At 36.9% G+C, this 12,700-nt stretch overlaps 1 protein-coding gene across 1 annotated transcript in view; it reads left to right on the top strand.

Moving 5' to 3' along the window:
- ROBO1 (roundabout guidance receptor 1) overlaps window positions 1-12,700 on the top strand; it is a 452,203-nt gene that overhangs the window by 308,559 nt on the left and 130,944 nt on the right. The gene's annotated exons all lie outside the window — the stretch shown is intronic.

Raw genomic sequence — 12,700 nt, 5'->3', positions numbered from 1 at the left:
TGTTGTTGTTGTTATTGATGTTGTTGTTCATGTTGCTGTTGTTGGGTCGCTCAATCATGTCTGATTCTTTGCGACCCTTGACTGCAGCATGCAAGGCTTCCCTGTTCACCATCTCTGGGAGCTTTTCAAACTCATGTCCATTGAGTCAGTGATACCATCCAACCATCTCATCTTTTGTCCTCTGTTGTCCCCTTCTCCTCCTGCCTTCAATCTTTCCCAGCATCGGGGTCTTTTCTAATGAGTCAGCTCTTCGCATCAGGTGGCCAAAGCTTTGGAGCTTCAGCTTCATCATCAGCCATTCTAATGAATATTCAGGATTGATTTCCTTTCGGATTGACTGGTTTGATCTCCTGTGAATTTATGGACCAAGAGTTACAGTTTCCCAGGAGAATGTGTGTGTAAAGCAAAGGTCTTTGCTAATGTTGAAGAAAAAAGTTATAATAATCGTATAGGACCACGTAATCCTAATAAATGCTTGTACTGTTTCTGAACAACTAGTTAACAGATCAGTATGAAAATTAAGTAGTGGAAAAAAAAAGAGAGAGTTGTGGTGGACAGAGATTTAGAGACCTTATAGTAAAGCAAACTTTTTTTTTTTTCCTGCACTGATCTGAACTAGCATGAGCTTCTCAAATGATTTTTTTAATTTTAGGATTTAGTGTGAGAAGGACTTAGCTCTACTTTTATGAGATGCTGAAAAGCCACATAGCAAAGTGGCTTCTGATGTCTCATATGCAAAAACACTGATTTGGGAAAAAAGAATCAAGAACACAGGGGAATAGAGTTTAGGGCCAAGTGCTCCTTTTGTTATTGATAACAGATTCCTTTTAGACTTATGGAAAATTAAGATAATTTTCCCTTTAAAAACATATTTTAAGTCATTTGATGACTCTTATCTGTAATTTCCATTTCCCTCCCTAATAATTCAAACTCATTAACATCATTATCATCCATCTCCTCAGCTGTTTCCTGTTTGTGTTTAATACAAATTAATGCTAAATTTCTCAGCATTGGAGATGCAGCTTTAACAGAAATCTGGCAATGCTCTTCTAAAGCTATGTTCTGTGATTAATTATACAGGTAAAAACATAGTAGATAATATAACATGTAGTGTATTAGACTATTATAAGTCCTATAAAAATAGTGATGTGGTAGACAGATTAATTAGGATTGGGGTAGAATTTCAATTTTAAATATTAATAAAGGACAAGAAATGTTTCACATGAAGATGTGAAAAAAACTGAAGGAGGGAGAGAGAGTGCTCAGACAAAATAGTAAGTTCAAAGACCCTAAGTCAGGATGTACCTCTAACATTCAAAACAAAAGGCAGAATAGTCATTGTGAATGGAGCAGAATGAGCAGAGGGAGATTTGTAGGAGATGGCATCAAGGATGACAACTAGTCATAAAAAAGAATGAAATAGCAAAATGGTTGCTGTTGTTGTTCAGTAGCTCAGTTGTGTCCGACTCTTTGCGACTCATGAACCGCAGGACGCCAGGCTTCTCTGTCCATCACTATCTCCCTAAGTTTGTTCAAACTCATGTCCATTGAGTCAGTGCTGCCATCCAACCATCTCATCTTCTGTCCTCCACTTCCCTTGCCCTCAATTTTTCCCAGCATCAGGTTTTTTCCAGTGTGTCGGCTCTTCACATCAGGTGGCCAAAGTATTTGAGCTTCAGCTTCAGCATCAGTCCTTCCAATGAATATTCAGGATCGATTTCCTTTAGGACTAACTGATTTGATCTCCTTGCTGTCCAGGGGATTCTCAAGAGTCTTCTCCAGCATTATAGTTTAAAAGTGTCAATTTTTTGGCACTCAACTTTCTTTATGGTCCAACTCTCATATCCATATGTGACTACTGGAAAAACCATACCTTTCACTACATGAACCTTTGTCAACAAAGCAATATCTCTGCTTTTTAATACACTGTCTAGCTTTGTCATAGCTATTCTTCCACGTAACAAGTATCTTCTAATTTCTCAGTTGCAGTCATCATCCACATTGATTTTGGAGCCCAAGAAAATGAAATCTAACACTGTTTCCACATTTTCCCCATCTATTTGCCATGAAATGATAGGACCAGATGCCATGATCTTAGTTTTTTAATGTTGAGTTTTAAGCCAGCTTTTTCATTCTTCTCTTTGCACCTTCCATCAAGAGCCTCTTTCTGCCATTAAAGTGGTATCATCTTCATATCTGAGGTTGTTGATATTTCTCCCTGCAGTCTTGATTCCAGCTTGTGATTCATCCAGCCTGGCATTTTGTATGAGTTACTCTGCATAGAAGTTAAATAACCCGGGTGACAACATACATCCTTGATGTACTCCTTTCCCAATTTGGAGCCGGTCCATTGTTCCATGTCCAGTTCTAACTATTGCTTCTTGTCCTGCATACAGGTTTCTCAGGAGGCAGGTAAGGGACCTAGAGATTGTCATACTGAGTGAAATTAAGTCAGACAGAGATGGACAAATATCATATAATATCACTTATATGTGGGGTCTAAAAAAATAAGGTACAAATGAACTTATTTACAAAACAGAGATAGAGTTACAAATGTAGAAACAAAACTTATGGTTATGAGTAAGAGAAGGCAGGGAGGGAGGAGCTGGGAGATTGGGGTTGACATATACACAGTACTATATACAAAACAGATAACTAACATGGACCCACTGTATAGCACTGGGAACTCTACTCTATGCTCTGCAATGGCCTATATGGGAAAAGAGTCTTAAAAAGAGTGACTGTGTGTATATGTGTAACTGGTGCACTGTGCTGTACTGCAGAAACTAACATAACATTGTGAAGCAACTATGCTCTAATAAAAATTAAGGAAAAAAAAGAAAAAGCTAACCAGACTGTCTAAGACCTTGTAGACCTTGTAAATAGTTTCACTTCCCCTCAGAACAAGGTATGAAGCATCAGAGATTTCTCAGAAGAGTCCTCCACTCTCTGGAGTACACAGTAAAGAATGGTAATGGCTGAGAACAGTGGGAGCTTTTTCAGTAATCTCTCTTAGGAGATAATTGAAGAGGAAAGGTTATGTTCCGGATCTGCTGTGAAGCAATTGCCAACAGAATTTGCTAAAAGATTGGATGTGGCTTGTGAGAAAAAGAAAAGGATTATCTTTGTCCATTGGTCTGAGCAACTGAAAAGGTCAAGATCCCATTGACAGAGATGCCATTAATTGTAGAAAGAGAAGATTTGAAATGGGAAGTATCAGGAGCTCAGTTTTAGACACTGTGATTTTGAATACTTAGATATCCAAGTATAAACGTCAGATGAGCAGTTGGAAACATGAGTCAGAACATCAGAGTTGAGGTTGAGGTTGGAGAAAAATTTGAGCTGTGGTAGACAAAACAAGTACTCATTACCAGGCAGTCCTCCCCTCCTTCTGGGCAGAAGAAAGGTTCTGCTTCCCAGTTTCCTTGCTATGGGGCAACCCATTTGGCTGGTTCAGCTTCATGAGCTAAGAGTGAAAATTAAAGATGTTAAATACTAGTGAGTGATTCTCCAGCACTCTTTCTCTTTACCATGTGGCAACCAAGGACATGGGTTTGGGTGGACTCTGGGAGTTGGTGATGGACAGGGAGCCCTGGTGTGCTGTGGTTCATGGGATCGCAAAGAGTCGGACATGACTGAGTGACTGAACTGAACTGAACCAAGGAAGACACATGTTCCAGGACACCCAAAGAGCCTGGGTGCCTGAGTTAGGTGTAGCAGAACTTTCCACCTCAAACTCCGGTGTTCCCCTGGTGGTCATGTAGAAAGAAGGAGAAATAAGTTTTTGTTGTCGTAAATCATAGAGGATTTCTTAGCAGAGACTCATTAGCCCATCTTAATGAATATGGGCATCATCAGCATGTACATATTACTTAAATAACAGGAGACTGAAATCACCAAGGGAGTGATTATACATAGAAAGGGAAAGAGATTCAGTGTTTAGCTCTCAGGGAAAAGAGGCAGAAAGAGCAGTGGAGACTGAAAGGAAGCAGTCAGTAAGAAAAGAAGAAAACCAGAAGGGCGGCCAACTGAAGATAGTGCTTTAAGGAGGTTGCAGTGACTGAGTCAGTTGCAGCCTGTAGATCAGGTAATAGAAGGATTGAGAATTGATCATTGGAATTGACAACTTGGTGGTCATTAATGACCTTGACAATAGCAGTTTCAGTTTAATAGTGGGATTAAAACTCACTGAACTGGTTCAAAAGAAATTGGAAAAATTGAAATCAGGCACATTAGAATTGTATAGCCAATTCTTTCTGTATGGTATCTAATAAAATAGTTAAAACATAAAGGTGTTGTAGCATCACATTTTGAAAGTATTAGTTAATCTTAAAGGTTTTGTTTTGTGTGTATGCATATATATATATATATGCATTTTTTGTGGCAAAAAAGGTATAAAACTGCTATGGTAAATTTTATTTTTAAAAAAATTCTTGGGACTTCCTTTTATATATTAAACTTGAAGAAATGTTGTGGTTTATGCAAAAGTGCTTTATTACAGAATTTTCATTTACATTTTACTGTGTAGAAATGCTATCCTGTAAATAAAGGACACCAATGCCTCCACACATTAGTAGCTTAAAATCAGTATAAAAACAACCTCGTATCAGGAATCAAACACTTTAATGTTGAAATAACCTATGACTATGAAACAATGCCAAGATGTTAATGTATAAATAATTTTAAAATCATTTAAACACTGCCAACATGATGATCCACGATAGTGTTCCATATGCCAGGAAGTTGTAACATTTTGAAACTTTTACTGTTTCTAAAACCATCTGTGTGTTTTGTGTAAATTATGACTGTTAAACTGATAAAACACTGGAGGTAAAAAAGCATATTTATACATGCAGGGAAATGATGAAAAATCAGCAGTTTGTATACAAAATTGCTGCTCTTATTTAGATCATAATTGTGTTTGTTGGATTTTCTTCCCTTAAGCAAATTAAAATTGAGTAATTAAAACAAAACAGAAACATAATGCCTGATGTTAATTCTAATTCTTTTTTTTCAAAAATGCAAAGTAAATTCTTAAGAGATGTTGGTTATTAGATATTTTTTGTGGTTCTTCTTTCCTCAGCTTTGTTCTTGAATGATTGTTTTCATTTCTATTGTCCAAGTACTTTGCCAAATGTGTTGAGTACAGACAAACAGGAGATTAAAGCACATATTATCTTTATGAAAGGCATATGAAGATTGCATGATTATTGCTACAGTTTTGGTTATAGGAATTTCTAGGGTTCTTTAATGTGGTGGCTTTCTTTGTTGAAAATTTAAAGTACAACGCTCCCAGCTGTAGGAACAAAGCCACACCCTACAAAAAAGGAAAATATGTAATTGAATTGTAACTGCACCTGCATTTTTGATCTTCTAAGTCATTTCTTTTTACCCTGACCAGTATTCCAAGCCAAATTTTAGATCTATGATGATTATAAACCAGGAATATATAAAAAGCATTTTCTTATTTTTCTACCTGAGAGGAGAATCTTTTAGAAATTTTTTGGCATGTATTTCTTAGAATAATTTGAAAGAGGCATTAGATGGTTTTTGTCTCTAGTGTTCTTTCTTTCTTGTCTTCCCCCACCCAAACCTGAGTATTTATATTGAGAATGAGAAATAGAAGGGAAGGCTGGATTAAATAGATTTACTCCGTATATCTGAAACTTAGACATAACCATTATTATTAATAAATGAATTCTTCCCATAGAAGTGAATTAGAGGACCTAAGACATTTTTTTTGCTGTAGAACATTTAAATACACTTTATAAAAAGTGATCTATTGCTTTTATTTCACTATGTTTTGGAAATATTGTACTTAAATTCAAGATTTTTAAAAAATTATTTCTTTTTGGCTGTGCTGGGTCTTCATTGCTGATGGCCTTTCCTCTAGTTGCAGTGAGTGGTGGCTACCCTTTGTTGTGTGGAGACCTCTCATTCCAGTGGCTTCTCTTGTTTCCAAGTGTGGGCTCTAGGGTGCACAGACTTCAGTAGTTGCAGTGAGTGAAGCACAAGCTAAATAGTTGTGGTGTGCAGGCTTAGTTGCTCCCCAGCATGTGGGATCCTCCCGGATCAGGAATCAAACTCGTGTCTCCTGCATTAGCAGGAAGATTCTTAGTCACTGATCCAGCAGGGAAGCCCCTCAAGATTATTTTGTATGAGTGGAAAACTGAGAGTGTTATTAATAAGATTGAGGGGAACAATACCATATATTGAGGAAAAAAAATCTGTGTTCAAGCAAAAACACTAAAATTGCCCTTGAATTAAAGAAAAAGATAAATACAGTTGAAAGTACATACCACAAATAAATTCCTAGACTACAAAAGGGCATAATTGTGTATAAAGATTGTCAATTACAGAATTATGTTGCTGACAAGTAGACCCAAAAAGGCCAAGAAAAAATTGTTAGCATGATTTTGAGCTTCTGAACGGAGTGAATCATCATTGGTAAAAAAAAGAGAATAGAAGCTTACTAGTGCCAAAATATTGTGAATTGGTACTAAGCTTTAAAAATGTGCCATTTATTTTTAAATTTGTAGACCTGGGGTAATTTCAGTATTGTTACCTTAGTAAAAAGATAAGTGTGTTAAAATCATGCTAGTTTTGGGAGAGTCACACAATTGTCCAATGTCTGCAGCAGGTTTCCCTTATCTTCTTTATTGTTTTTCTACCAAATAAACATTCTCTTGATGGTAGCTACAGGTATGGCAGGCATAATGTCAGAAGGAAATAGCCCATCTCTCATAGAAGATAGAAATAAAATTCATTTAATTCATTTGTAAGCATAAAAACAAATGCATTCATAAGTTAAATGATTTAAGGTATTCAGTAGTACCTGTTGCTGTTTAGTCGCTAAGTCATGTCCTACTCTTTTGCGACCCCATGGACTGTAGCCTGCCAGGCTCCTCTGTCCATGGGATTTTTCAGGCAAGAATACTGGTGTGAGCTGCCATTTCCTCCTCAAAGGGATCTTCCTGACCCACAGAGTCAACCTGAGTTGCCTGAATTGCAGGTGAATTCTTTACCGCTGAGCCACCAGGAAAGCGCCACATTAGTTATTGTTCAGTATCACAGTCATGTCCAACTCTTTGCGAGCCCATGGACTGCAGCATACGAAGCCTCTCTGTCCCTCACCATCTCCTAAAGCTTGCCCAAGTTCATGTCCATTACATCAGTGATGCAATAATACTTGTGTGTGTGTGTGTTAGTCGCTCAGTCATGTCCGACTCTTTGCAATCCCATGGACTGTAGCCCGCCAGGCTCCTCTGTCCATGGAATTCTCCAGGCAAGAATACTGGAGTGGGTTGCCATTTCCTTCTCTAGCGGATCTTCCTGACTCAGGGATCGAACCTGGGTCTCCTGCATTGCAGGCAGATTCTTTACCATCTGAGCTGTAGGGAAGTCCCTGATTGTTGGTTATTGTAAGGACACTAACAATTTACTACTCTACTATAGTAATAATAGTAGCTATTGTATGTTGAGCACTGCCATGTACAGATTTTATATTATCTCATTTAATCCCCTTTGAAACTCAGTGAATAAGCTATGTTCTTTCCATTATGTTACACTTATACCTGTCAATTGTGTCTTAATGGAGATGAGGAGGAGGCTAACGCTAGTGATAATGATGATGATAAAGAGGATATTGACATTAAACACTTAATGCCACACTATGTGCCAGGCCCCATTCTAAGCACTTTATATATATATTGACCATTTTATCCTCACAGCAGTCCTGTCACATAAATACTAAAATTTCACTAATGGTTAACTCCAAATTGGCTGTGGAGACACCTGCCTTTTGTTTACTGACAGCATTTTCTAAAGAGCATTTTCTAAAGGGTCTATAGATTTTCCCACATATATAATGACTCTGAGAGTTTGCTATTAGTGCAAATTTCAACTCAGAATCACAGCAACTCTTAGTCTCCACTGTGAAATATTGTCTTTGAGTTTGTAAAGGTCTGGAGAGATTAGTTCACACAGTGGAGGTTATAGTGGTTTTGAAACTAAACTAGATACATTTGAGAATTAGTCTGTATTATGTCCAGTAATAACAACTGTAATATAACAAAGATATATAAAATTTGAAGTTTGGTACATTCACAAAAATGACCTATAAATGGGCAAGTTCAATCAAATAAGTTCAACTAAACCAGTTCTAGTTTAACTAAGGGTTCAAATAAACTAAAAACATTTATTCTGGACAGTAGAGGTCTTTCCTCAAAAGATATTAGGAGATTTTCTAAAGAGGGTGGTAAATGACTCTTCACCATTTGGCATTTAAGGAAAGAAGGATTTATATTAAAAGGGAATGAGTCAGAGAATGATTTAACTGACTGTGTAGTCAATTGTGCAATTTGTGGATTAGCTAGATTATAATTTCATCAGCTGTCCACACATCAAATGTTATTGCAGAAAACTTAAGCAATTATGAGAAATTAAGTGAATGGGAAATTAAATAAAAATATTGATGTAGTAGCTTTGCAATTTTGTATAAATACAATAAAATGTTGTAAAAGCTAAATAGTAACAATACAGTGTAGATGGTAAACATCATCCTGGACTCATTTCTGAAATTCCAGATAATTTTCTTCCAAATAACCTTTTACTGTCATTTACCCAGAATTATGTCATTTTAGTATTTAAAAGGAGAGTTTAAAAGCCTTTCATGTTTGAAACTCTTAACTTTTAAGTTAAAATCTAGAGATGAATAATGCATATTGTTTCCATCTTCTTTGCTTGTGGCTTTGACATAGCATTTTTAAATGACTTGTCTTATTTGTTGAGATAAGCTGTGCTTTAATTTTAATTTTTTCCTACCTGTCCTCAAAGCAGCCTGCTCCAAATATGTTATATGGCTTATAGATTTTTTGTTACTTAGTTGAAAAAAATAAATTACAAAGAAATACTTTCATTATGTTACTTATTCTTATCAAAGCCATAGTCCAGAAACCATTTTATTGTCAGTTTCATCTACTTATCATATCCCTGTATTAAGACCTTATTCGTTCTTCTTTAAAAAACGTGGGGAAAATTTCAGTGTCTGTATGTTTTAGCATGAAGAGCAAGGGGATTTAGTGGCCTTTTCTTAAGGGTTTAACTTAAATAAGATGACTAACCATCCTGGTTTGCAGGGAACTGTCCTAGTGTTAGCACCAAAAATCCCAGGCCCAGGAAAATAACCTTTAGTTATCAGAAAACAGAGACAGTTGGTCACCCTATAGATGGTTTAAAGTAATTGATTTAGATATGAATGAGAAAACACACCAATACAGGGTAGCAGTAAAATGTGGTTTAAATAGAAGAGTTGTATCTGTATCATTTCTTTCATAACCAAGTTAAAGGTTTGAAAATCATTAGTGAAGTTCGGAGAAAAATTCAGTTATACACAAAAGATGATTTAACACCTCCCATTCCCCATGCTAAGAGGTACAATTGTTAGAATGCAATATGTCATCAGTTCTTTTTCCAGTCCTTCTCTGCTTCCTGTGTGTCTTTGCAGGCTTCTTTGATTTCCCTTGTTGGTGTGATATTTTGGTAAAAAGCAGCTGACTCACATCCCATCCAGATCCCCAGGGTCCTCCAGATCCTTCATAAATTTGGCATTCAGCCCTCTCCTTGCCAATTGCTTCCTTTCCCCCCAATTCCCACATGTCTCCCTCCTAAGCCATCTGCTCCTCCTCCCTTCCTTCGATCAGTGCTTTCCTCTGGTCTTCCAACTTCTTTCATTGTTCAGTGTCTGTTGCTTCCTTTTCCCCTCTGTTGCCCGACAGGAAATCAACATACTTTATGCAGTTGATGTCATAGAGCCCCTTTTCCCTGAGAAGTTAAATTTGTGTTCCTACAAAGTAAATAGGTCATTCTGTTGTGTGAAGGTCAAAGGAAACTGGCGTATTGAACCAGAATTTTTTTTCTGTCTTACATAGTTATGCACATTATATATATCATCTTTTTTTAAGAATAAATTTTTATTCATGATTTAAATACGTTAATCAGTATGAATGTATTATATGAATCATGGGACCAAAGAAATGAGTTATAAGCAAACTTATGTCCTATCCCACTTAATTTTCAAATTTAATCACTGAAATCCAGTGTATTAGTAAAAGTCAATATAGTTTTATATAAGACATGTAATAAATTCAGGTTTCAAAACTTATATGCATGATTTTATAGACATTTGATCTCTGTAAATTTCATTGTTTCCATCTGTGACATGAATTATCTAATAATACCTGTATTAGTTTACAGTGTCCTTGTGGGAAATCAGTGAAAAAATACATATGTCATTTTAAATGGTGACAAACTCTTTATGGATTAGTAATCAGTATTCTGGTTTTCATTATTGTTGATATATCTGCCTGACCTCTGGATATATTCAGCAATCAAAAACTGGGTGGAAAAAAATCAGGAACTGTTTATGCCATAGCAATTTCAACTTTTCCGAATAAACAAGAAGACCTTGTATAATGTATATGTGAAACAGATTCGGCATTTGTCTCATCTAATTTTCTGTTTATATTGATTTACAACTGTGAGAAAACAAATTTCTACAGAATCAGCATGAGTACTTAGTACAGGTGAATATGATGAGTAAGTAATTTTTCAGACTAATACTGGTATTAAGAAACTAATTTGAATCTTTGTTCATCCTTATTGTGAAATGCAATAACCAATGGGGGACTCCACAAGAGAATTAAGCCCTAATGCCCTCAGGCATCCACTCAGTGTAATAAATAGACTTTTCTCCTGTGCATCAAGAACAGTTCTAGTTATGTACACTTCTCAGGGGAATTGAGAAATGCTGTGGTTCAGATGAAGTGCGCTGGTTGTGAACCGCTGGTTTATCATCCCAAGAAACATCTTGAGACTGTCCAGAAACTTGTAATTCTATTTAAATATTTACACATACACTCCTCATGTTTGGATGCTGAAACTAGAAAAACGAAAGCTAACATCTTAGAACTACCTGTGAAGCTCAAGTACCCTTTTGAAAGGATTGTAATAAGCAGAAGGCTTTCTCAGTTCCATCACACAAATCAGTTTAGATGCAATATGATTATTAATGTAATCCCAGTGGGTATTTATTTGATCATTGCTCTAGATTTTCATTATTTGTGTGTTAGATGTGCATTGACTTCCTTGGTGGCTCAGACGGTAGAAGCATCTGCCTATAGTGCAGGAGACTTAGGTTCAATCCCTGGTCAGGAAGATCCCCCTGGAGACAGAAATGGCAACCCACTCCAGTACTCTTGCCTGGAAAATCCCACAGACTGATGCAGGAGCCTGGTGGGCTATAGTCCATGTGGTCGCAAAGAGTCGGACACGACTGAGCAACTTCACTTCACTTGTGAATTAACAGCTTAGATCCTAAGAGCTAGCAGTACCAAATTATGAAAGTCTTTGCCTATCCTATTCCCTCTGTCTGGGATGTTTTGAGGCCTACACCCTCTTTATCTAACTCACTTGTTTCGAGTTTGAACTTAAAGTTGAGTTCTAAAGAGGAGCCTACTGTAAAACCCTACCCTGCACTTCTACACTGAATTTATCTTCCTATAATCAGTTCCCTTTCCTTTAGATAACCATTTTGCTTTTCAGTTCAGTTCAGTTTAGTCGCTCAGTCGTGTCCGACTCTTTGTGACCCCATGAATCACAGCCCATCAGGCCTCCCTGTCCATCACTAACTCCCGGAGTTCACTCAGACTCAAATCCATCAAGTTAGTGATGCCATCCAGCCATCTCATCCTCTGTCATCCCCTTCTCCTCCTGCCCCCAATCCCTCCCAGCATCAGAGTCTTTTCCAATGAGTCAACTCTTCACATGAGGTGGCCAAAGTACTGGAGCTTCAGCTTCAGCATCATTCCCTCCAAAGAAATCCGAGGGCTGATCTCCTTCAGGATGGACTGGTTGGATCTCCTTGCAGTCCAAGGGACTCTCAAGAGTCTTCTCCAACACCACAGTTCAAACGCATCAATTCTTTGGTGCTCAGCTTTCTTCACAGTCCAACTCTCACATCCATACATGACCACTGGAAAAACCATAGCCTTGACTAGATGGACCTTTGTTGGCAAAGTAATGTCTCTGCTTTTGAATATGCTATGTAGGTTGGTCATAACTTTTCTTCCAAGGAGTAAGCGTCTTTTAATTTCATGGCTGCAGTCACCGTCTGCAGTGATTTTGGAGCCTGTTGCAAATCATTACTTACATATTACTTATCTAGTATACTTAAGACACCTAAGGGCCACTTGTATTTCCTTATCTTATAGTTGGAGCCCAATACATATTTCTTCAGATATTAAATAATGAAATATAAATCAGAAAAATGTCTTCTAGCATATGTAGAACTGAAAAATGCTAATTTGAACATACTTGATTTTATTTCCATATGCACTTATACATTTATTTTCTTACTCTCTTATAAACTGGAAAGGAAGTATCATCCATGTCATTTCTTTTTTCTAAAACTTCTTTACTTCTTTGGCTTATTAGTAGGATAAGGAAGAGATATTACACAGGTTAATTATGTGAGTAAATATATTTCTGTGTGGCTTACAAATATGCACAGAATCTTAGAGATGGAGCTGATGAGGGATTGTAAATGGGCAAATCCCTTCATTTTTAAGCAAGAAAAGGAAGCCAGGGAGTTTATTTGCCCTATAAATGGATCTATATCATGAGTCAGCTGTAATAGCCAGGT

The sequence above is a fragment of the Ovis canadensis genome, chromosome 1 (genome assembly GCF_042477335.2).
Source record: "Ovis canadensis isolate MfBH-ARS-UI-01 breed Bighorn chromosome 1, ARS-UI_OviCan_v2, whole genome shotgun sequence".
NCBI lineage: Eukaryota > Metazoa > Chordata > Mammalia > Artiodactyla > Bovidae > Ovis > Ovis canadensis.
This window is presented reverse-complemented; position numbering and strand designations above follow the sequence as displayed.